We start from the raw sequence: 23,087 nt of genomic DNA on the forward strand, positions 1-23,087 counted from the left end.
TGAGCCACTGGCTGCAGGAGGGGAAGAAAGAGAGAAGAGGGAAAGAGAGGGGAGAAGCTTCTCCTGTGTGCCCTGACTGGGAATTGAACCTGGGAAATCATATGCCAGGCTAATGCTCTATCCACTGAGCCACTGGCCAGGGCCAGTACTTTCTAGATTAGACTTTTTTTTTTTTTTGTCTTATAGAGATGTTTTATTCATTTTTTAAATTTATTTTCTAGATTAGTCTTGCACATGAATTGCATATTGAAATGTGTGTTAGGGTTGTTATAAGTTATTTTTCTTAGAAAGTATTTTTTTTTAATTTATTTATTTATTACAGAGACAGAGAATGAGTCAGAGAGAGGGATAGACAGGACGAAGAGAGATGAGAAGCATCAATTACTAGTTTTTCATTGCGTGTTGCAACACCTTAGTTGTTCATTGATTGCTTTCTCATATGTGCCTTGACCACGGGCCTTCAGCAGACCGAGTAACCCTATGCTGGAGCCAGCGATCTTGGGTTCAAGCTGGTGGGCTTTTGCTCAAACCAAATGAGCCCGCGCTCAAGCTGGCAACCTCGGGGTCTTGAACCTGGGTCCTTTGCATCCCAGTCCGATGCTCTATCCACTGCGCCACCGCCTGGTCAGGCAAGTTATTTTTATTTTAGTTTCATTTATATTACTCTTAGGGTAATGCATAGATATGTTTGAAATTGTTTAGGAAGTTTTTCTAAGAAATTTTTTTTTGTATTTTTCCAAAGTTAGAAGTGGGGGGAGGCAGTCAGACAGACTCCTGCATGTGTCTGACCGGGATCCACCCGGCATGCCCACTAGGGAGTGATGCTCTGCCCATCTGGGGTGTTGCTCTGCTGGGGCTGGAGCCATTCTAGCATCTGAGGTAGAGGCCATGGAGCCGTCCTCAGCGCCTGGGCCAACTTTGCTTCAGTGGAGCCTTGGCTGCAGGAGGGGAAGAGAGAGATAGAGAGGAAGGAGAGGGGGAGGGGTGGAGAAGCAGATGGGCGCTTCTCCTGTGTGCCCTGGCGGGCAATTGAACCCAAGACTTCCACACTCTGGGCCAACGCTCTACCCCTGAGCCAACTGGCCAGGGCCTTTTTCTAAGAATTTGATTCCAGATAGTAAAAGAGTATTAGAAGTTTGCTGTAAGCCTGGGGCATTGGGGCTCATGGAGTTTGGAACACAGTGCTAGGGTAAGTGACTTATAATTATCTCCTAACTTAATGATTAATCTGATTTAAGCACTCTCGTCACTAACAATTTAAAAAATTAAAACCTGGCTTGTGCACTGGAGGCAACTGACTGGGAAAAAAGGAGCAGAGATGTTGGCGCCGTGCTGCAGACCCTTCTCCCTCCCATTTGTGTGCCTTGCGGCCCCTGCAGAGCTGGGATCCAGGTTGGAGGCTTCTTCATCATCTGGAAAAGCCATGGGAGTAGGGATAAAGTCAGACTATCATGAGTTTCATGTGCACCACTTTGTGGGGCTTCAAGGAGACCCGTGAGCTGGCATGGGAAAATATTACACCTTGATGTTAACTAACCTGTAACAAAAATTGAGCAATTCCTTAACTTTTGAATGTTGACCACCAATGTAAAGCCAGTAGCCGCAGCCACCATCACAGCTGCTTGGCCCATGCAGGTTCGCATTGGATTCGGACAGTCGGTAAAGAAACGACGGAGCCAAAAACTGGTGGGCCATCATCTTTAATCCTAGCTTGCACCCGGCAGGCAAGTAAAAACACACACTGGGCTCCAAAACCCACTCATTCAGTGCTCACAAAGCCACTGACTTTTCCGAGTTTCCTAGAATCAAAGGTTTCTAGCTCACCAGACTTATTCACCTCTGTTCCCCATCTCCTTCCTTCTCCCTGCACAAACTCTGCACAAACTGGCTTCTCACTCAACACTCCACCATCTTGGCTGCTTCTCCTGGCCTCCTCCACATGGCCTTACTCTGCTCTCCTCTCGTCTCTCCTCTAATATTAATCTCAAGAACCGAGAGAGCAAGCTCCCATTCTGCCCCCATTTTATAGAGTAGAAATCAAAACCTTTAATCCAATATACAAAATAGGGAAGTGTCTAATACAAAGTCACTTTCTGAGGCATGATGGGATTGTACCACCCCACATCAAAAAGGGTGGGAAAGGCTTAATCCCCAAACCAAGCCCCAGGCTACAAGGATCCTGCCTGCCCACAGCCTGCCCCCAACACACATTAATATCACCTGGGCGACAGCTTCCACGTGGGCAGTGCCATCTTTAACAAAGTGAGCATAATACATTTTATCTGCCCAACAACCAACCACAGTAATGTTAGTGTTATCTGTGACTCTATCACCAATAGAAATTTGATATTTTCATATTGCATCGTTGATAACTAACAGTTTTCTTGAAATGCCTGTATTCATTATGACTTTGAAATTATGGTGGTTATTATACCTGCTGCTAGATAATGTTATTTACTGTATTGACAGATAAGCATAGGTGTTATTGTATACTGCTCACAAAACTTAGGGGATATTTTATTGCTTCATATTTATTTTGGAATATCCCCTAATTTTTGTAAGCGGTATATCATAATTGAAAAATATTTTATTATTTATTTATTTATTTGTATTTTTCTGAAGCTAGAAACCGGGAGAGACAGTCAGACAGACTCCTGCATGTGCCTGACTGGGATCCACCCGGCACGCCCACCAGGGGGCGACGCTCTGCCCACCAGGGGGCGATGCTCTGCCCCTCTGGGGCGTCGCTCTGCCGCGACCAGAGCCACTCCAGCGCCTGGGGCAGAGGCCAAGGAGCCATCCCCAGCGCCTGGGCCATCCTTGCTCCAATGGAGCCTCGCTGCGGGAGGGGAAGAGAGAGACAGAGAGGAAGGAGAAGGGGAGGGGCGGAGAAGCAGATGGGCGCTTCTCCTGTGTGCCCTGGCCGGGAATCGAACCCGGGTCCCCTGCACACCGGGCCGACGCTCTACCACTGAGCCAACTGGCCAGGGCCTGAAAAGTATTTTGATAACCATATTTGAATATAATTGACTTCCTCTGTTGTCTTACGCATTTCATTTTACACATTTTAAAAACTCTCAAGAATGGGTCCATAGGCCTCACCAGTATGCCAAGTGGTCTATATGGTATAGCAGTCTTAGAGTAGGATTTCGGAGTGCCCTCTCTCCTGTTTATGGAAGTTGACCTCCTCCTGCCTTAGTCATTCCCCAAGACTGCCAGTGTGGAAGGGGTGTGGAGAGAGTGTGGGCTTATCTCCAGTTGTCTTATTTTCTTAGACCTCATCAAGGACTAGAGCTTGAGTCACCTTTGGTTCATTCTTTTATTACACATGAGGAGGCACCTTTGCGGGAACATCCCTCCTGGAAGTCTAGATTGATCAGCACAAGGTACATGATATATTTAAAGCCAGAGGTATCGATTATCTGAATCCTAAACAGAAGTGCAGTTTCTGGTTCAGTTTTTCAAGTGGAGGAAAACCACAGATGTTCTGCAGGAAAATTCTACAGACCAACTTCTGTTTTCCTCATGATATGTTGCAAAGTTACATAATCAAAAGAACTATAAGAAACACCCCCCCCCATTGCCCAGGAAATATGTTGCATGTCTGCTGCCGCCGGGGCTTTTCCTGCTTCTAGATGGCTCGTAGGAGGAAGGGCGTTACTCAGCAGTCAGGGTTCGAGGTGGAGGAGACACCTTTGTCGGTGTGCACTTCATCCTTGGGGTCACCGTGCCCCCCAGTGAGTCCAGCTGGAGGCGGGGGTCTGCTACCACTACAGCTGGATTTTGGGGGGTGGCATTAGTCTTTCTCTGTGTCTGGAAACTTCCCTCAGTAGGAAACGAGCTTGCCACAGGGTAACTTTCTGCACTGTTTCTTGCTGTCCTGCAGACATGAAGCTGCTGCTGGGTGCATCTTTTTCCTCTCACAGCTTCCAAGTCTGTGGTGGCAACTGGACAGACATGAGCACAAGGACAATGGGTCAGGCACAGTAGGTCACCAGGAGGAAAGTCCTGGTGCCTAGCAATGGGCAAAACTGGAACAGCAGGGGACTCACCCCAGGGCAGCCTTCCCACCCCTGGCACATTGCAGGTCGCACGGTTTAGATCCCCTGACCTTTCCTGTCACTGGTCAAGCGGTTCAGACCCTCCCTGACCTTTCCTGACCTTTCCTCCGCGGGCACGCTGCTGGTCACGTGATAGACTCCTGAGCATGTGGGCCTTGCACAACCACTCCCTTCAGCATTAAGCCCCAGGACAGTGAGGTTCTGAGCTGTGTCAGATATATCTGGTCTCAGTTGTGTTCAATTCCAGGCCCAGAAAAGCAGCAAAACCAGACAAGGGAAAACCACGGCTGACCTCAGGACCAGGTGCATTGACCAATGACCCCCTGAAAGGACACACCTGTAAAGCTAATGAATAGTCTATTGAGATCCTCCCCTGGGACCTCCCCTAAAACCCCCATCCTTAAACCCCTGAGGAGGGAGGAGCCAGTGTGGCTCTAGGGAGCATGCCCGCACCTGTCCCCACCCAGGCCTGTTTTCCGTGCCTCTCTCTTTCTCCTGAGCTCCAGTACCCCTTCTTTTGCCTCTGTAACTTATTCCTGACCTGTTTCATCTCCTTTTGTTTATTTATTCTACCTCTGTGACTTTCTAAATAACTTTTCTCTTGTAGCTTCAGTCTTGGCTCTGAATTCTTTCCTAGCCAGAACTCAAGTACTGAGATTGCTAAACCAGGGTCCCATCTGACCCCACCGGTCTACCACCTGGTGTCCTTCTGGGCGCCAACAAGTCTATATTTAGAACATGGAAATGCTGACTATTTCCTTCCCAATTCTTGAGTAGTTGAGCATGGAGCGTGGTCTTCACGCATTCAACCCTAATACCTTGAACAAGTGTATTAAATAATAATAAGAAGAATTTTTTTTCATTCTTTGTTTCAAAAGATATGCTGAAGGTTGGCATTGAATAGTTTCAAAATTTTGAACTCCCATTTTTCTATGGGTTTGTTGATTGAATTTCTCAATGAGTAACAGACACTCCATTAAAATCATAGGAGTGATCCGATGACAGTGTGTTGTTATTGCCCATGTCAGACTAAAGCTCATCAATGAAGTGACAGCCCCTCTCTTTTGTAAAAGGGAACAGAAGAATTCTGTTGCTTCCTGAGCTGCTGATTACTAGTACAGATTCATGTGCAAAACTAGTGGGTACTATTTGGCCTGATTTTTTTTTTTTTTTCACTTTTCTGAAGCTGGAAACGGGGAGGCAGTCAGACAGACTCCCGCATGCGCCCGACCGGGATCCACCCGGCACGCCCACCAGGGGGCGATGCTTTGCCCCTCCGGGGGGTCGCTCTGTTGTGACCAGAGCCACTCTAGTGCCTGGGACAGAGGCCAAGGAGCCATCCCCAGCGCCCGGGCCATCTTTGCTCCAGTGGAGCCTCGGCTGCGGGAGGGGAAGAGAGAGACAGAGAGGAAGGAGAGGGGGAGGGGTGGAGAAGCAGATGGGCGCTTCTCCTGTGTGCCCTGGCCGGGAATCGAACCCGGGACTCCCGCACGCCAGGCCGATGCTCTACTGCTGAGCCAACCGGCCAGGGCCTAGCCTGATTTTTAAAGTGAGATACCTCAGTCCTTTTATCAAGAAACTATCCTATTATTGGGTTGGTAAAGGCCATCTTTTTTGGCTTGAGAAAGTAAGACATTTACAAGCTCATCAGCTGAGAGGTAATTATTTCACTCAGATGGATGGATCTCTCCCCATTCTGAGCCACATTCATTTGATCTGTTTTTCATAGAGGTGTGTTGGGGATGAATTCTGAGCATAATCCTACCTTTGTGAGGAGAGTAAATAACGTCCAGGAGATCGAGAGTGCAGGTGTTTAAATATCCATTTGTGATTTATCTCCTGGTCAGATGGGCGACAGAATAAATGGTGCAGCTGCTGGACTGAGGAGATCCCATTACAGTTTTTAGACCATCTCACAGCAAAAACCGATACTGGTCCTGTCTTCAAACTGTCAATCAACGGCGAGGACCTCACATTGCCGCATAATGCTTTTTCCTGAGAGTGGACCTCTCGAGCACATAGCTAATGTGCAGGGGAGCACTGGGCCATCCTAGGAACCAAGCCTTGAGTACACTGGCTAATTCCATGCTAATGACAACCTTGTAAAATAGGGTTCCCTTATTTTCATTGAATAAGTGTAAAACTGAGTTATAGAGAAATTGTTTTGTTTGCCGTGACTTATAATTTTAAGCATTATTTAGCATACAACACTGAATACTTTTGAGAGTGAAAGGTGGAAGTAATGATTATGCTGGGAAAACATGCATAAATTGTGATATATGGTCCCTTTACTAATAAGGTGCAGATTGGGGGGCTTAATTCAGGTCTCCTATTCCAAAGGCTGCATGTTTGCCTTTAGATGCATTGGCTGGGCTGCCTCATCCCCAGATGAATTGGTAAAGCAGATATTATATAACCTTCTGAAGGTGAGTTATACACTAGGTATAGAGACAGAGAAATTCCTCCAAGGCACAATAAAAGCTTCCTTTGGCAAGAGGAACTTCCACTAGAGATCTTCTTTCATATAAAAACACGGGAAGGGTATATTTGGGAAGGCAGACGGTTTTTCTCTTCCTAAAAAAATAGTTTTCCATTTATTGTTTAAAAGGATGAGCCTGCTTTAGCATTTATAAGAAAGACAAAGCGAGACTCATCAAAATCTCATATTTAGGGCAAACTTCTTAATAGCCAGTGGCTGTTAACGCTATAAAGTGATATAATGAATTCTTCAGTGTAAAGGGTATAGGTGCAATTTACTACTCCTATTTTTAGCTGTCCGTTCATGACTTATTATTAAGGCTGATTTGTGCGGCATAACCACGTTGTGAGCTGTTGAGATAGCATCCCAGCACTGGAACAGGTTGGACCACCGGCTCTGGGAGCCTCAGGTGCGCGTGTGAACACACCCAGCAGAGGTGAGAGACAGAGGTGGGTGAAGCTCAAGGCACTTAGAGCTGATAGTACAGCCCAACCACGAAAGGTCCTAAAGGACATTGAAAGGTCTAAAGGACATCCTCCAGCATTCCCCTGGGGTTTATTTGTTCACTGTGTCTTGTTCCCCGGCTGCCTTCTAGGCCAGTTGAGGTGTGAAAGAGAAAGTTTCCCAACGGAGCAGTTTTGTAAATACCACGCCTCTAAAAAAAAGTTCTGCTGGATTGCCATTCATCATCAAGTCAGCGGTGACAAAGAAGGACAGGCCATTCATTCAAAGGCCACTGTGGGAAACCGAGCAAGCAGGCCATGGGTGAGAGTTATGTGTTTGGTTGGAAATCTGGGATTTGGCTTTTGAGAGCTGTTATTTGGCCTTCATTCTACACCCAGGTTCCCAGAGAATCTGCCTTCTAAACTCTGAGCACCCAAAAAAGACTGAATCCCAGAGTAGGCAAACGGAACTATCTGGTGATGAAGAAGCTACCCCCCCACCACCAGAAGTGACCAGTGGGACCTTGTGGGGCAGGCGGTGTTGAGGTGCCCCTACACCTGTGATTTGTTTGAGCTGTTCCTGAAGAAGACAACGATCTCTGGTTGTCTTTTTGAAGGGCCAAGTTTTCCCAGGAAATAAGGTAACTGCAGTCCATGAGACAGAGAGAGAGAAAGGGGGGGGGGACAGCAGAAAACAGAGCAGGGTTGGAGGACAGGCATGAGAAGGAGACACAGGGGCATAAACAGGTGGTCCAGGGGGCAGGCAGCGCCCCTCTGCTGTGGGAAATGAGAGACCGTGGGAGACACAGAGCCGTGCTGTCTTGGGTAACAAGAATCTTGGAAGGAGGCAGGAAACATCAGCTGGGAAGTCGGGAGATCTGGGGCCGATGCTTGCTCGGCCATTAGCCCTCTCTGTGAGCCTCGGTCTGTTCCCCGGAGGTGGGAGGCTTGGGTCGGATATTACCTAGCATGACTTCCAGCTCCAAAGTCTTTGCTGCTGAACCACAGACCCTTTCTAGGCTCATCAGTGTGGCCTAAAAGACATCTGCTTAATGCTTAGATGTCAGGCATAGGAGCACAAACTGAACGCAATACCTGACCCCCACATCTAGGGTAGGGCCCTGTCATAAACGCTCACATTACTTCGATAATTAGAATAGTTAACTCTTTTTCCCCCATTGATTTGGAAGAGAGAAGAGGAGAAAGAGGGAAAGGGAGAAAGAGAGAGTAGTAGCATCAGCTCATTTTGTTTAGTTCCATTTAGCTGTGCACTCATTGCTTCTCATAAGTGACTTGACTGGGGATCGAACCCATGATGTCTGGTGTGCCAGGTTGGTGCTTTATCCACTGAACCACTGTGCCAGGGCTAAGAATAGCTAGCTCTTATAAACCATTTATTATGTGTCAGGTAGCGTTATAGTTACAGCTTATTAATTCCATCTGTTAGCTCTTTTAATCCCCTCCACCCTCTGAGGTTGGTCCAACTGTTCTAATTTTAGAGATGAAGGAACTGAGGCACAGAGCAGTGATTTGGCCTAGATATTGCAGCTCACAAGTGGTGGAGGCAGGATTTGAACCCAGGGAGTGTGACTCTAGAGCCCACATGCACTGTGCAGCGTCTGCCAGCGGTGGCTGCCATGAGTTCCTGTTTCCCAGTCTTGGTATTCCTGATACCTCTCTCTTTGTCAGCTCTTGGGACATTTTTGTTGAATGAATGGGTGAGTAAATGGGTGGGTGGATGGGGAGATAAACAGGGTCTTCAGGAACCTTACAGTCTAAAGAGGAAGATGGATCCATAAGCACATAACGTTTGTCAGCATCAGGCAGGAAGGGTGCTTAATCCAGTCTGGGGTGGAAGCCTTCCTTGAGAGGGTGATGCCTGAACTGAGCCTCCGGAGAAGTGCGGGGTTTGGGAGCATCGGGGGAAGGGAATGCCAAGCTGAGGGCCTTGTGGGCTAACTTGAGCATTGCCTCACAGTCAGCTGTTTACAGAGCACACAGAGTGAGGCAGGGGCTGTTGGCAGTGGGTCCGGGAAACCCTTCCCTGGGAAGGCATGCGGGCTTGCTCCTGAGAACAATGGAGAGCTCCTGAAAAGGTTTAAGCAGAGGAGTGACATGGACACTGTAGATTTCAGACGGGGTGTTCTGGCTGCAGTGTGAAGGGCGGAGGGATAGGAATGGGATGGGGGCAGAGGGGAGACTCCCTTAGTGGCCCCAGCAAGAGATGGTGGGCACAGGAAGTGGTGGGCGTGGGGGAGGTGGCTAGAAGGGGGTGACCCTTAGCTTGGGCAGGTTAAGTCAAGGCATCCTAAAGCTATTGATGTGCTACATAGGTGCCTCCCCCCCACACTGAGTGAAAAGCTGGACTGATCCTGGGAGGGCAAGGACCACGCTCAATGTGGGTTTTGGCACTCCCTGCATTAGGTGGCAGGGACATGGGGGGTGCTGTCTCCTGGGGCCTTAGGCAATGGTGAATCTCAAACAATGGAGGAGAAGATGGCTGGAGAGATGGAATCAGGAAGAGCAGAGCTGTTGTCAGAATTGGAGGGGGTTGTACGATTCCACTGATAGGAAATGCCCAGAATAGGTAAGTCCAGAGACAGAAAGTAGGTCACTGGTTACGGGGCGGAGGGGAATGGGGTCAGGAAGACTGCTTAATGGTTCTGGAGTTTCTCTTTGGGGTGGTAAGAATGTTTTGGAAGTAGAGGTAATGGTTGCACAATATTGTGAATGTACTAAATGCCTCTGAATGGTACACTTTTAAAAGTTAATTCAATGTTATGTGAATTTTACCTCAATAAAAGAAATAGGAAGGTGGAGAAGTGGGCAGGAAGTGAAGTGGGTCACATCTGATGACCAGGATTTTCTGGCCTCTGCTTGTTCCTTATTACGTACGGCTTTATTTTCATCGTCTCCCAATACCTGACTGCTTTTTCTTACTAGAATGCAAGTGCTGTGAGAATCAGTTCTGTCTGTGTTCCTGCTGTGGCACCTGGCACATGGTGGGTGCTCAGTAAATGTTGGAACGAATGGAAGAATGGATGAGTGGTGTATGACATGAACGGCGAGGCTGGCTCCTGGAAGTAGAACAGGGAAGGGACGCCAGTTTGGAATCATTGGCGGAGGATAAAGAGAAGTGGAGCTGACTGAGGACAAGCAACCATCTGAGTTGATGAACATAAAAGATCTGCAGAAGATGCAGGCATGAAGTCACCTGGCAACAGTGTTCATGGGGTTACTATGTATTCATCTCTACTGTTGAGTCCTCTGGTGGGCAATGACAGTGGAAAGACAAGAGTTGGAGGGAAAGAGGGCATTGGTCATTATTGATTTAGGGAGGTAAGGGAATATGAGGAGAGGCTATTTACTCCAAGAAAATGGAAAGAAATGATGATAGGACTCTTAGTTGTGAAGAACAGGTTATCAAAGTGTTGGGACTGGCAACTGGGACACCTGGTCTGCAGAAGGTGCCAGGGATGTGGCTCAGATCAAGGTGAGGTCATTGGGCTCCAAGTGGTTACTCTGTTGCAAGCCCAGATCAGTGATTTCCAAAATTTGGTACCTTACCCTTTGAGGTATGGGAAGAAAACATGAAAACTTTTAACTTCGGTTTATTTTTTTCCCTTGAAAATTAAAGACTTAGGTTTAGTAATATTTACACGTTTTTCATTTTAAAATACATTAACATATATTAATGGTGCATGCTCACTTACTAATGAGCTATGTGACCATAGCAGTTTGTGAAGGCCAGTGGTTTGGGAGGTCAGACAGGCCCTTGGAAGGGCATCTTTGAGAGAGATGTCACATGGGAGAGCAGGTCACTTGGCTTGCTGAAATGGAAGCCCTGTGTCTCTTATGTCCCTGTCACTTTCTCTTGGTTGACCAACTAAGGGTACCTTCCAGAAGGGGCATGAAACTGGCTCATTATACTGTGCAGATCATCTTTTTAAAGTGATCAGAGACCATCTGCTGATCATTCCATGTAGAACGTGAGTACTCAGCAATGTCAGTATTTTGGAATCTACCACACCCTCTTTTCTGGATGTTCATTGATGTTCTCCCTCTCCACTCTCCCTCCCCTCACCCCCAAGAGATTATTTATTTAATGGGGTAACCATATGAACATTGTTACCTAGGAAGGTTTCTTTAGGATCTTGGGCACCATTTTCCTGAACCTTGAAATCTGAGCTGAGAGTACCTCACGAGGTCTGGGGAGTGAGGGGCGGCAGCAGAGAGCGCGATCCTGAGCCAGGGTGATTCGGCTCTCAGTTCTGACTTTTGTTACCAGCTGTGTGCTGCTGGACAGGTTGCTTAACCTCTCTGACTTCTGGTTTCATTTTAGAGTTGGAGAGGTGATCATCTATCTGATAAGATGATGGGAAAGGTTAAAGGGGTTGGTGATGCATGTGGAAGCCCCTTGAATTTGCTAGAACGCGGGAAGTGCTATTTCTTTCTCCTCCGTGACACTTCCCACCCTGGCTTCCTCTTGTCTACCTCTTGCACATTTCCTCCCTGGTGGAAGACGCAGGTAAGAACTGTCAACATAAAAAAGTACAAACCTGCCCTGGCCGGTTGGCTCAGCGGTAGAGCGTCGGCCTAGCGTGCGGAGGACCCGGGTTCGATTCCCGGCCAGGGCACACAGGAGAAGCGCCCATTTGCTTCTCCACCCCTCCGCCGCGCTTTCCTCTCTGTCTCTCTCTTCCCCTCCCGCAGCCAAGGCTCCACTGGAGCAAAGATGGCCCAGGCGCTGGGGATGGCTCTGTGGCCTCTGCCTCAGGCGCTAGAGTGGCTCCGGTCGGGCGCATGCGGGAGTCTGTCTGACTGTCTCTCCCTGTTTCCAGCTTCAGAAAAATGGAAAAAAAAAAAAAAAAAAGTACAAACCTGTAAGAATTTTTATGAGTTTATTTGAGCCGAACTGTCAGTTGCTGGGAAGCAAAGTCTCAACAGCTTGAGGAAATGCTCTGGAAAATGGCGGTTTCACCACTTATTTTATACATCAAATCAAAGGGGAAAACATAAGGGGGTTCCATGAAAGCCACTGGTGATAAATAAATTAGAGAGGTGGGAGAAAGCAAAGCAGGGAAGCCTCTGGGATTGGCTAAAAAGTAAACATACTTCTTTTACATAGGTGGGTATAGTATAGTTAACAATAATGAACATGATAATAACAATGAGGGGATTTGTGGTCTTTGCTCCGTGGGGTGGTTGTGCCCTGAGAGGTCTGGAAAAGATTACTCTTACATTTCAAAGGTATGTTACTCTTATGTTTTAAAGGCACATAGCGGTTGTGTTATTATAGGTGCAAGAAAGTCAGTTAACCTTTGTTAGAGAAAAATACCACCCTAGGACATGACTGCCCATCATGAGATGCGTTTTGTTAGACAGTGTTAATACGAGACCATGCTGTGTGGTTACTTTAGGTCTCTGAGTTTGGAAGGTGCTGCGTGGGCCTCCCCGAGCTTGTCAGGGGTAGTGTGTAGCCCCTTCTCCATCCACAGAGCAAAGGGTGAGTCCCTGTGGCTTTCTATTGGGCTGGTTTAGAGATGTTCGTGATGTTAGTTAGCCGTTCCCAGTGCTGTCCCCTTGGTGGGTTCCTCTCCCCAGGCTTCCCTGCTTTGAGGAGAGTTTAGGGCATCCTAAGTTTTGTTATGATTTGGTTAATATTGAAACAACTCATTGAGTATGAGCCTCTCTACCCCATTGCATGCCTTCATGAAGTACTGAGTTCACAGAGATCAGACAACAATAAAACGACACCCCCTAACCCCTACCCCATTTCAGATATTAAACCAAAGGAAATGAGTTCTGAGAACATTTTAAATCAGAATGTTTGGATAGGGTCATTTCCAAAGCCCTCTTGAAGTTGTGGAGCGAGGCCTTCCTATTTGAAGACAGTGATGATGTTGGGGGAACCCCCCAACCTTATTGTGACTTCTTATTCCAGGTTCCCAGGATTGTGGGTGCCTGTCCGCACAGTGGGCTTCTCTCACCCCTGGCCACTGGCCACTGTTTCTTCCACAGCCATAGTGATACTTCATGAATGAACAAGGTTGAAAAAAGTCATTCTGGAGTCTTTAGAAAGTGTGGCTATCAACAAAAATAGGCCTTTGAGTTACTTAGCTCAGTCTGTTGCCTAGGATAAGTGGGAGTGGTGGTCTTTCCCCACCCCAGGAAAATATTTTATTATTTAGTTAAAAATAACAACAGGCAGACCTCAAAGATATTTTGGGTTGGGTGCCAGACCACAGTAGTGAAGCTGGTACAGGCATAACTCAACAAATATTGTGGGTTCGGTTCCAGACACTGTAACAAGGCCAGTATCGCAATAAAGTATCTTAATCTTTTTGTTGGTGGAGGAGCCTTGCCTTCACTTTGCATAAAAGGGAAAGTCTGTGGAGTGTAGTAAAGCAAAACATAATTCAGTGAGGTGTGCCTGTACCTTTTCATTTATAATTGGAAATTCAGAGATATTAATGTATTTTGAGCTTTCTTTTCCTCTTTCTCGCCACACGCCCTACAAGTGATTTTATGTCATCAAGCTCTGTTTTGAAGTTCCTAATCACTTTGTTTTTGCATTAGTGACATGGGATAACAGTCCAGCATGGATGTGAGCATCAGCACTCACTCAGGAAGAGAGCCTAGCGCTATACCTAAAGCACAGTAGCCTCTCAATACCCGGTAAATGCCGTTTTAAATTCAGGTCGGAGAAAAGCGTTCAATGCCGGCAGTGTGGCATTATATGAGAAGGAACCTATTGATTAAGCACTTAGAAAGTTCCCAAAGACCTCCTTTTAAATCCCAAGATATTGGCACTCATGTGATGGATGCCTTGAGGCAGATAAAACAGCTGAGTCTTTTTAGTAAAAGAAACAGGGATCTTTTCACTTAAAGTGGCACTTGAAAAATATTGCTGTAATTAAGATATACAATGTAGTTAGTTTTCAGGAAATGTAAGTTTTTCATGTCTTGAAGGAGCCTTACAGAGTTACTTTAAAAAAAACCCCAAAAACCAAACAGCCTGTACTGGAAATTAGCCTGTGATTAAGGTGAACATTTTTTTCCCTTCCCATCTGTTGGAGATCTTACTTACACCCAGTGATGCTGGATGCGTGGGTCCTGGAACTCCTTGCTCTGATGGCCTCTTCTGCCCCTCCCCCCACACCTGGGAATCTGTCAGCTTGAGTGGGGGAAAAATTCCATCTTTTATAGACTGTTAATTCTGACTGAAGTTTGGCATTTTCTTCAGTTATGAATGTAGGCAGCAAAGCAGAGTACTATGAGACGTATCTGGACTTTGTCACCAATAAATCCATATTGCATTAAAGTTGCCACAGGTGTCTTCAAATATTATTTATATTCATTACTGTTTCACAACAGTGGTACATAACAGAGCTTCTTTTAGATCTTGTCACTTGGTGAATTGATACAGAAACACTTATGTTACTATACCACGATTTAACAATATTGTAATAACTAAATATAATTTGTTTGCTTTGGAACGTTGGAGTTTACTTTATACATTTAGAAACAGTATTTAGAGGAGAAGTCCAGAGCCTCACCTGATTGCTAGTGGGGCCTCTGAGACCCTCTTCTTCACCCTCCATTTACATTTTATCCTGATACTGGAGTGGCTCTCCACCCTGGGTGCCCACAAGAATTGCTGGGAGAGCTTGAAGACTCCCAGTGCCCAGGCCCTGTCCCAGATCACTTACATTTGAAGTTCTGAGGGTGGGAGCTAGGTGATTCCAAATCTATGCAGTGTTGCCTGACCTGTGGTGGCGCAGTGGATAAAGCGTCGACCTGGAAATGCTGAGGTCACCGGTTCAAAACCCTGGGCTTGCCTGGTCAAGGCACATATGGGAGTTGATGTTTCCAGCTCCTCCCCTCTTCTCTCTCTCCCTCTCTGTCTCTCTCTCTCTCCCTCTCTCTCTCCTCTCTAAAAATGAATAAAAAACAAAAAAACAAAAACAAGTCTATGCAGTGTATAGCAGAGGTTGAGAACTGTTGGTCTATATGTTCAGATAAACCAGCCTACTACCCTCTTTCCCTCCTTTCTGACTTTTTCAATAAGAAATTAAGTTTCATGCTCATGGTAGAAAATTCAAACAGTACAGCACAGATCTCTCAGTGATCTAAAGATAAGTATTTGACAATTTTTGTGCAGAAAAAAATCGTTAGAGACATACATATCCACACGTATATCCACAATGGGGTTCTGCTATACATGTTATACCATACAGACATACGATACAATTTTTTTCACTTACAGCAAACAGCTTTCATAACCAATTTCTGAGCTAGGTTGATCCTTAAGATCAAAATTCCCTTTCTTTGGTGTTTTTGATTTGCCTAAAGCTAGGGAGCCTGACCCCTCTAGGTCCAATTCAGGACTAATTTGGAGACCTTGAGCCCTTATTTCCAAGAACCGGGAGGAAGGAACAGCATTGGGATCAGCCCTGTCTGGGGTACGCGACTCTGGGCAAGTTGCTTATTTGTGTAAACTTTTTTGAATCTGTTTGCTTATTTGTCAGATGGAGACAAAGAGTGCTTCCTCACAGGGCTGTTGTGAAATGTGTACTAAGTCGGTGACAGGTAGCTGTCATCATTATTCTCCTTGCAGGTTGTATTCCCCAGAGGGGCTTGGAATGTCCCATGGGCCCCCTGACACTTTCCTGTTAGTGTAGAGGTAGCAGAAAGCACAGGATAAGATTTTTAAAAACTCCTGTGCACTTCCTATGGACAGCGAGTCTGCAGGCCCTGAGCCCATGCCTTGCGATTGCTGTCACTCGGCATGATTAGGAGTTAGACTCTGGGCCACACTGATGAAGAATTGGCTTTATCAGCTTCTCTCAGCCTAGCACTTATACCAGGTTAACAAACTTTTAGAAATGCCCCCACGTGCTTATTGACCCACATCTTTGCATTTCATCTCACTTGCAGAAGCAATTATGCTTGGAATGAGAGCCAGTCTGTTTGGAATGAGAGCTCCTGGCAGGAAGCAGAATTCACTCAAGATGATTTGAATGAAGATTAATGGAAGGAACAGCCTTGAGGTGCTGCCCACGCACCAGGAGCCACCCAGGGACTCACAACAGTGGGAGATGAATACATCATCATTAGGGCTGAGGGGCAAGGGGAAGAAGTAGGATTACTGGAGCCCAGTGAGATTTCAGACTGGAAAGGGGCCTCCAGCAGGAACTATAGTCATCCCTCGCCATATCACAGTTCACTTTTCATGGCCTCACTGTATTGCGGATTTTTAAATTGTATATATCTAATTTTGTATTGTGGATTTTTCACTTTATCATAGGATATTGTGGTATATAGGTATTTTTATATATTTATTTTAATTATTTTTGTGGTAAGATAAGCATAGGAAGTGTTTGTGGTAAAATAGCATAGAGTGTGGGGAGGGTTTATAAAGCCTTAAAATATATATAAATAATAAAATAAATATAAGATTGCTACTTCGTGGATGTTTTCCTATTGCGGGGGGATTCTGGAACCTAACCTCCACGATAGTTGAGGGACCACTTGTATAGTCAAAAAGAATGGTGTCCAGCCCGACCAGGCGGGGGCGCAGTGAATAGCACGTTGCTCTGGGACCCAGAGGACCCAGGTTTAAAACTCCAAGGTCGTGGGCTTGAGCACAGGCTCACCAGCTTGAGTGTGGGTTGCTGGCTTGAGCATGGGGTCATAGACATGACGCCATGGTCCCTGACTTAAAGTTCAAAGTTGCTGGCTGATCCCAAGGTCGCTGGCTTGAGCAAGGGGTCACTGGCTCGGCTGGAGCCCCCTGGTCAAGGCACGTATGAGAAAGCAATCAATGAACAACTAAGGTGCTGTATCTCTCTCCCTTCCTGTCTGTCTGTCCGTCCGTCCCTATCTGTTCTTCTCTCTGTCTTTGTCTCTCACTTAAAAAAAAAAAAAAAGAAGAAGAAGAAGACAATTGGTGCCCAAAGATGTGGCATCCAAGGAGCAAGGGAGCGGGAAAGCACCCTGAACTTCCTCCCTTCTCCTGCCCCCTGCTGGGCCTGTAGTTGGCTGAACCAATAGGAATCCAATAGGCACCAAAGCCCTGGTGAGCAGTCTTACAGGTGTCAGCTGGTGAGGGTACAGACTAGGACTCAGAATAGTGGGGGTGAGCAGACAGAATAACCAGATAACAGCAGAGAGGCTGTGGATGTCGGTATTGTGTGGAGTGCCTGACAGTGTTGAGCACTGAAGGGTGCACAGTATTTACTGCTCCCTTCCCCATGCCTCCTGGGGTTTGGAATGCATCTTGTTCTCCCTCATCTTAAAGAAGCAGCAACAACGCCATTGAGGCAGAGAGAGGAGGAGGAGCTTCACTTACCGAAATAGCGAACCTTTGAATCACTATCTGCCATAGTTTTCTGAGCTCTGGCCCTCTTGGTGTCTGTGTTGGGAAGCTCTTCTCATATAAATTACCCCTTAGCTCATGGCCGCTGCCACTGGGGGGACAGTACGCCAACGACATGGAAATCCAGTTGGGGAGATGTTAATGTGGAATCTCCTCTTGTTTCTCCTGACACCCGGGCCTAGAAATTTCTACTGGTTCTCCCTGGTAGCTAGGAGACTACATTGGGCTGAAGTAGCTTCAGAAGCTACTCTGCAGATTGGCCTTTCAGAGAGCAGGGAAGACCAGGCTGCTTCCGTGATTGGAGCTGTACTGCATATTTAAAAAGAAAATGCGTGTTAGGTTTAGAAACACCGTAGGGAATTGTAAATGTTTATGTTGAGAATTAAACGTGCTTTTTTAACACAAAGAAGCATAATACAACCTAATCATGCTTTTCATAAGATAATTATAGGAGGTACAAAAATATGGAGACAGCACACTATAGGTGGTGCGATCTGGTAATGGGATAGCAGTTCAAAGTTACATGATGAATGTCTCCTGCTTCAACCCCATTGTTGTGAGGCTCTGTGACTTCATTGGGAGAAAGTATCAGAAGTCTGGATCTGAGGCTGTCGTGAATTGGTCCCTTGCCAAGTCTACACCCTGTTCCTCTGCGTTCTGTATACTCTGATTCCTGTTTCCTGTATGCCTTTTCAAACCCAGGTCTGGAAAGACTCAAAGTTAAAGTATGTCTTTATTTTGCAGAAGTATCAGGCTGATTGAGCACAAGTGTGTGTCTTTCAGGTAGAGCAGAGCGGTCCAGCTCACTGCTCTGGCGACAGCTCTTCCTGCCTCCAGATGTTGACATTTCAGGTCAGCAGTTTTTCAGCCAGTGTGTCACAAGAATTCTTACATGAAGTACCTGACTCTTTAGTCAGGGGCACTGACCTCTTTTCCCTTAGATTGTCAAATAAAAATAATAACCTCCAACATAACAATAGCTGTCTGGTATGAATGAATCAAAATTATACCATTTTGGGGGGGAGGGTCAGAACAGCAAAAAACATTTTTTGGTGTGCTATAGAATTTTAGTAATTAGTTTGTGTGCTGTGAGATGAAAAAGGTTGAAAATGGCTGTTTTAGATCACCGCTAGTTCATAGAGACTTCTTTGAAGGAAAAGAAAGGAAGTGAATGTAAAATCAGTATCTTTATTATTTTTTTTAAATAATAAACTGTCTTTTGAAAGATATGGGGGACAGAGACTTGGATGATGAACATGATGAAATATGTTTTATCTCTGAGCTACATGCAGATATGACTTAGACTATCTTAGTTTTAAAAGAACATGATTTGTTATGTGACTTCAGCTGTAAATCAACAGCATATGAATAAAACAAGGCAGCAGGTTGTCAACTTTAGATGTGTAAGGATGGAGGAGCTTGCTCAAAGGGCAGGTCTTGGACTCCCCTGTCCCAAGGCATGGAGCTCGCCTTTTCAGCCAACACCCCAGGGAGTTCTAGAAATCTCTTAGGAAACTGCAATATGGGATGTTGACCTCCTTAAGCCTTTCAAAGGTGCTGATGCTAATTGGGAGATCTTGGGTTTTTATTTTATTTTATTTTTTAGGGAGAGACAATGACAGACAGGAAGGGAGAGAGGTGAGAAACATTTGTTCTTCATTGCTTTCTCATATGTGCCTTGACTGGGGGGCTCCAGTAGAGCCAAAGACCCCTTGCTCAAGCCAGCGACCATGGAGTCATGTCTGTGATCCCATGCTAAAGCCAGCAACCCCACGCTCAAGCTGGTGAGCCTGCGCTCAAGCCAGATGAGTCTGCACTCAAGCCGGTGACCTCGGGGTTTTGAACCTGGGTCCTCAGCATCCCAGGCCGACCTTCTATCTACTGCACCAACACCTGGTCAGGCTTTTTAAATTTTTTTTAAAAAAATTATTGATTTTAGAGAGATAGAGGATGAGAGAGAGAGAGAGAGAGAGAAAGAGAAATACTGATTTGTTTTTCCACTTATTTATGCACTAATTGGTTGATTCTTGTATGTGCCTTTACCAGGGATCGAACCTGCAGTCTCTGTGTGTTGGGGTGATGCTCTAACTGACTGAGGTAGCTGGACAGGGACTTTTTAAAATCAGAATTGGGAAATTCCTCTGGATCGTCTTATAGACTGTACTTTGTTTTGTTTTGACCCCTGTACCCCAGGCAGCCCATCATTGGTAGGGCAGATGCACAAGAAGTAATTTCCCTGAGCGGGATCCTGCTGTCACATGGTGGAGGATGCTATCTTGTGTTAAAACAAAGAAATAAAACCCTCCATCGAACTCTGGTCTCCCTGAAGAGATTGGAAAGTCATCCAGTGGTGTCTGTTTCAAGCCTGTGTTATTAATCCTGTTACAAATGAGAATGCTTTCCGTTTGCAGGCGGGCCCGTCTCAGAGGAGCTTTGTGTGTTGCATACTAGACCCTGCTGGGTGATTAAGCCACTCGGTCAGCATCTTGCCGGGGACGGGAGGACTGTCTGCTGGAGCAGGCTGCGGCACTTCTCAGGGAGCTTGCGGCCTGGTGCAGCCGCTGCTGTTCTGGTTCCTTGGGCTGGGGCTGGGGTACTTAGGGCCTAATGCTGTGGGCTTGTGGCCCAGAGAGACGGGGTTCTCCTTTCAGTCCTACACCTTGATCTTTCCAATAGCATCAGAAGCTTCTTGGCTCCTTTGATTAGGGCTGTAACTCTTCCTTTTTTAAGGTTCATTATCCTCTAAGGGGAAAAAAATATAAAAGAAGAGGTTGTTAATAATTTCCTACTTGTGTAAATAAGAGAAAGCTTTTTACTCACCAGGTTTTAAAGTTTCAATTTAGAGTCCAGATACTTTGTGGCTAATTAAGGCAGTGAGTGTCAGGAAAGAATATGGGCAGATGAAGGGTGGGGGAGTGGACAGTTACACAGGAGAGTTTCAGGGGGCAGTTTCCCACTTCTGTAGCCTTTTAAGGCAAAGCCCTTCAAACCTCCAGTCTCTATGGCTTTGCACAGCTGTGGTAAGGGAGGCTGTGACTGATCTGCATAAGGATCTCGTGCTCTTGCTGCCCACTGTCCCCCACCCCGCCCTACAGAAGCCCGCCAGGCTCCACACTGGCCCGGTCCGTGCTGTGTCCAGACCCACAGGACAGAGGACAAAGCAAGGTTCTTCCGGAAAATGGGAGCGTGGCGGCGCCCTGACTGAACCGGCCCTGGGAGACAAGAAGCCGCAGCTGCACCGCTGGGCTGGGCTGTCCCCACTGCCCGCAGAGCGCTCAGGCAGCAGCTTTGACTCTCAGGTTCTGTAGAATGATTGGGGTGAAGCCTCCATCCTCCGCCTTTTAATTGAAAGTCAAGTAACACTGGCTGCTCCCCTCAGACTCCAAATCTAACCCAGGGGAATAGTGGGACATCAGGCTTCTGCAAGACCCAAACCATTTAACAAGCCACAGGTGGGGCTTTTCCGGAAAAATCAGCCACCCCAATGGACGTGCCGCCAGTCTCCCCTAATGAGCTGTGAGGCAGTCATGGTCATGGAAGAACACTGCTTGTTCAAGTGTGAGCAAGAAGCCTCGCTTTGCCTCCCAGTTTGAATCTGATCAGTGGTACAGGAATACTACTGTGAGGCATCTTGGCCATTTGTGAACTTTCCTCTAGATAATGACATCCATTTTGAACAAGGAAACGTACTTGTTTCTCAAAATGCTCCAGTTCAAGCTAACGGTGGCTCTGACTGAGGAGGCCGAGTGCTGATGTCACCGCCCTGTGTTTCCGGTTAATCCCACGGGACAGGAACCCCTCCTTTCAGCCCTAATTCTCACCCTCTGATGGGAGGTTTGGGGGGTGGGTTAGGATGCAGGAGTTTTCGGACTTCTGAAGCAGCTCCTGGGAGAGTCCACTCGTCCTCTGCTATCCGACAGTTCTTGCCTGGACATCTCTGTTGCCAGCACCCAGGCCCAGGCCACCACTGCCGTTCCCTGCCTGGACGAGGCAGTGGCTCTGCCTGATTACCCCTTCTCTGTCTCCAGGGCACCCTCTGCAAGCTTTGGAAAATGCAGACCGGATCACTGGTCACTGCCATCACTGGTCACTGCCATCGGTCCACTGCTTCCTTTCTTTCCTGCCCAGAGGCTGTGTCACCATGGTTGACAGTTTGCTTCTCAAGGTGAAGCAACTTATCTAGCTTTATCTCCCAATTGCTCCTGTAGCATGCACCGGGTACGAGAACAGACGTCGGAGACTTTCAGGAGTATAGATGTTTCTTTATTGGCCAGTTTAACCTGCGCAGGGGCGAATTCCCAGGTGTCCGGAGACAACATACCCACAAGGAGCTACAAACGGGAATCGCCCTTGGCGCTTACAGCTAGGTCCTTATATATTCTAAGTAAGCAAGCATTATACAGAAGCAGATGTGGCAGTTACCTATTCGCTAAGGGGGGCTCACCCACAGCATAGCAACAGGGGTTGGGTCTAGCTCATTGGTGAATTTCAAACATAAACTTTTTTTTTGTACTTTTCTGAAGCTGGAAATGGGGAGAGACAGTCAGACAGACTCCCGCATGCGCCCGACCGGGATCCACCCGGCATGCCCACCAGGGGCGACACTCTGCCCACCAGGGGGCGGTGCTCTGCCCCTCTGGGGCGTCGCTCTGCCGCAACCAGAGCCACTCTAGCGCCTGGGGCAGAGGCCAAGGAGCCATCCCCAGCGCCCGGGCCATCCTTGCTCCAATGGAGCCTCGCTGCGGGAGGGGAAGAGAGAGACAGAGAGGAAGGAGAGGGGGAGGGGTGGAGAAGCAAATGGGCGCTTCTCCTATGTGCCCTGGCCGGGAATCGAACCCGGGTCCCCCGCACGTCAGGCCGACGCTCTACCGCTGAGCCAACCGGCCAGGGCATAAACTTCTGATAAGGGTCTCTAACCAATGGAATGCAAACGTTTGTCTTCCTTTGTTCTCAGCCTTACAGGGTCCCTATCATTACCTCCCTGTCTCTGCCCCTACACTCTGGCAATCCCAGCACACTTTCCTGAATCTAACATTTTGATCTTTTCTTGGTCCTTACACTCCTACCTCCTTCTCTGTTTTCTACATACACTGGCTTTGTTCCTCATCTCCAAATCTCCAACGCACCAAGCTTACCTGCCCCAGGGCCTTTGCACAAGCTCTTCCCTGCTGAGGATGTTTCTGTCTTCCCACTGCCTGGCCAACTCGTCCTTCATATTCCTGCCTACTTGCCCCTTCCTCAGGGAGGCCTCCCGGATGCTGAGGGGAAAGGACAGCCCCATTGTTCTTCGCTGTGGCACCCCCATTCTTTCACAGTGTTTGCCACAGTTTGTCATTTACATTTTTTTGTCTTTTCTTTTTTAATTGGTATCTTCAGGTATTCCTGTGGCCTGTACCACTCCCTAACTGTGTGTTAATAAACGTGCCAGGTGTGATCTGCTTCTGGTGGCATGCCTTCATGCCAAGAACCAGCGCGGTTAGTAGTTCCAGGTCCTGAGTGGGAACTGTGTGGAATTAAAAAAATAGGCTTAGAGGAAAAAAAGGATGGGATCTGGAGGCCTCTGCAATGCTGATGGCAAGAACAGAGCACCCTCCACACCCACTTCCTGCTTTATTTATAGGGCAAAGTGAGGCCATTAGCAAATCAAAGGGATCTCTGATCACATTTCCAAGGCAGCCCAAGAATTCTACCAAGTGCAGAAAACCCTCACCATAGGTAAGGAT

General features: G+C 47.0%; 1 protein-coding gene and 1 non-coding gene across 7 annotated transcripts in view; one reads left to right on the forward strand and one right to left on the reverse strand.

Annotated features, from left to right (window-relative positions):
• Nucleotides 1-23,087, forward strand: part of MGAT5 (alpha-1,6-mannosylglycoprotein 6-beta-N-acetylglucosaminyltransferase) — a 374,609-nt gene that overhangs the window by 16,975 nt on the left and 334,547 nt on the right. The window lies entirely within an intron of this gene.
• On the reverse strand, nucleotides 22,180-22,255 carry TRNAV-GAC (transfer RNA valine (anticodon GAC)). The gene has a single exon. It is a non-coding gene; the product is annotated as a tRNA-Val (tRNA).

This window comes from Saccopteryx leptura, chromosome 7, assembly GCF_036850995.1.
Source record: "Saccopteryx leptura isolate mSacLep1 chromosome 7, mSacLep1_pri_phased_curated, whole genome shotgun sequence".
Taxonomy (NCBI): Eukaryota; Metazoa; Chordata; class Mammalia; order Chiroptera; family Emballonuridae; genus Saccopteryx; species Saccopteryx leptura.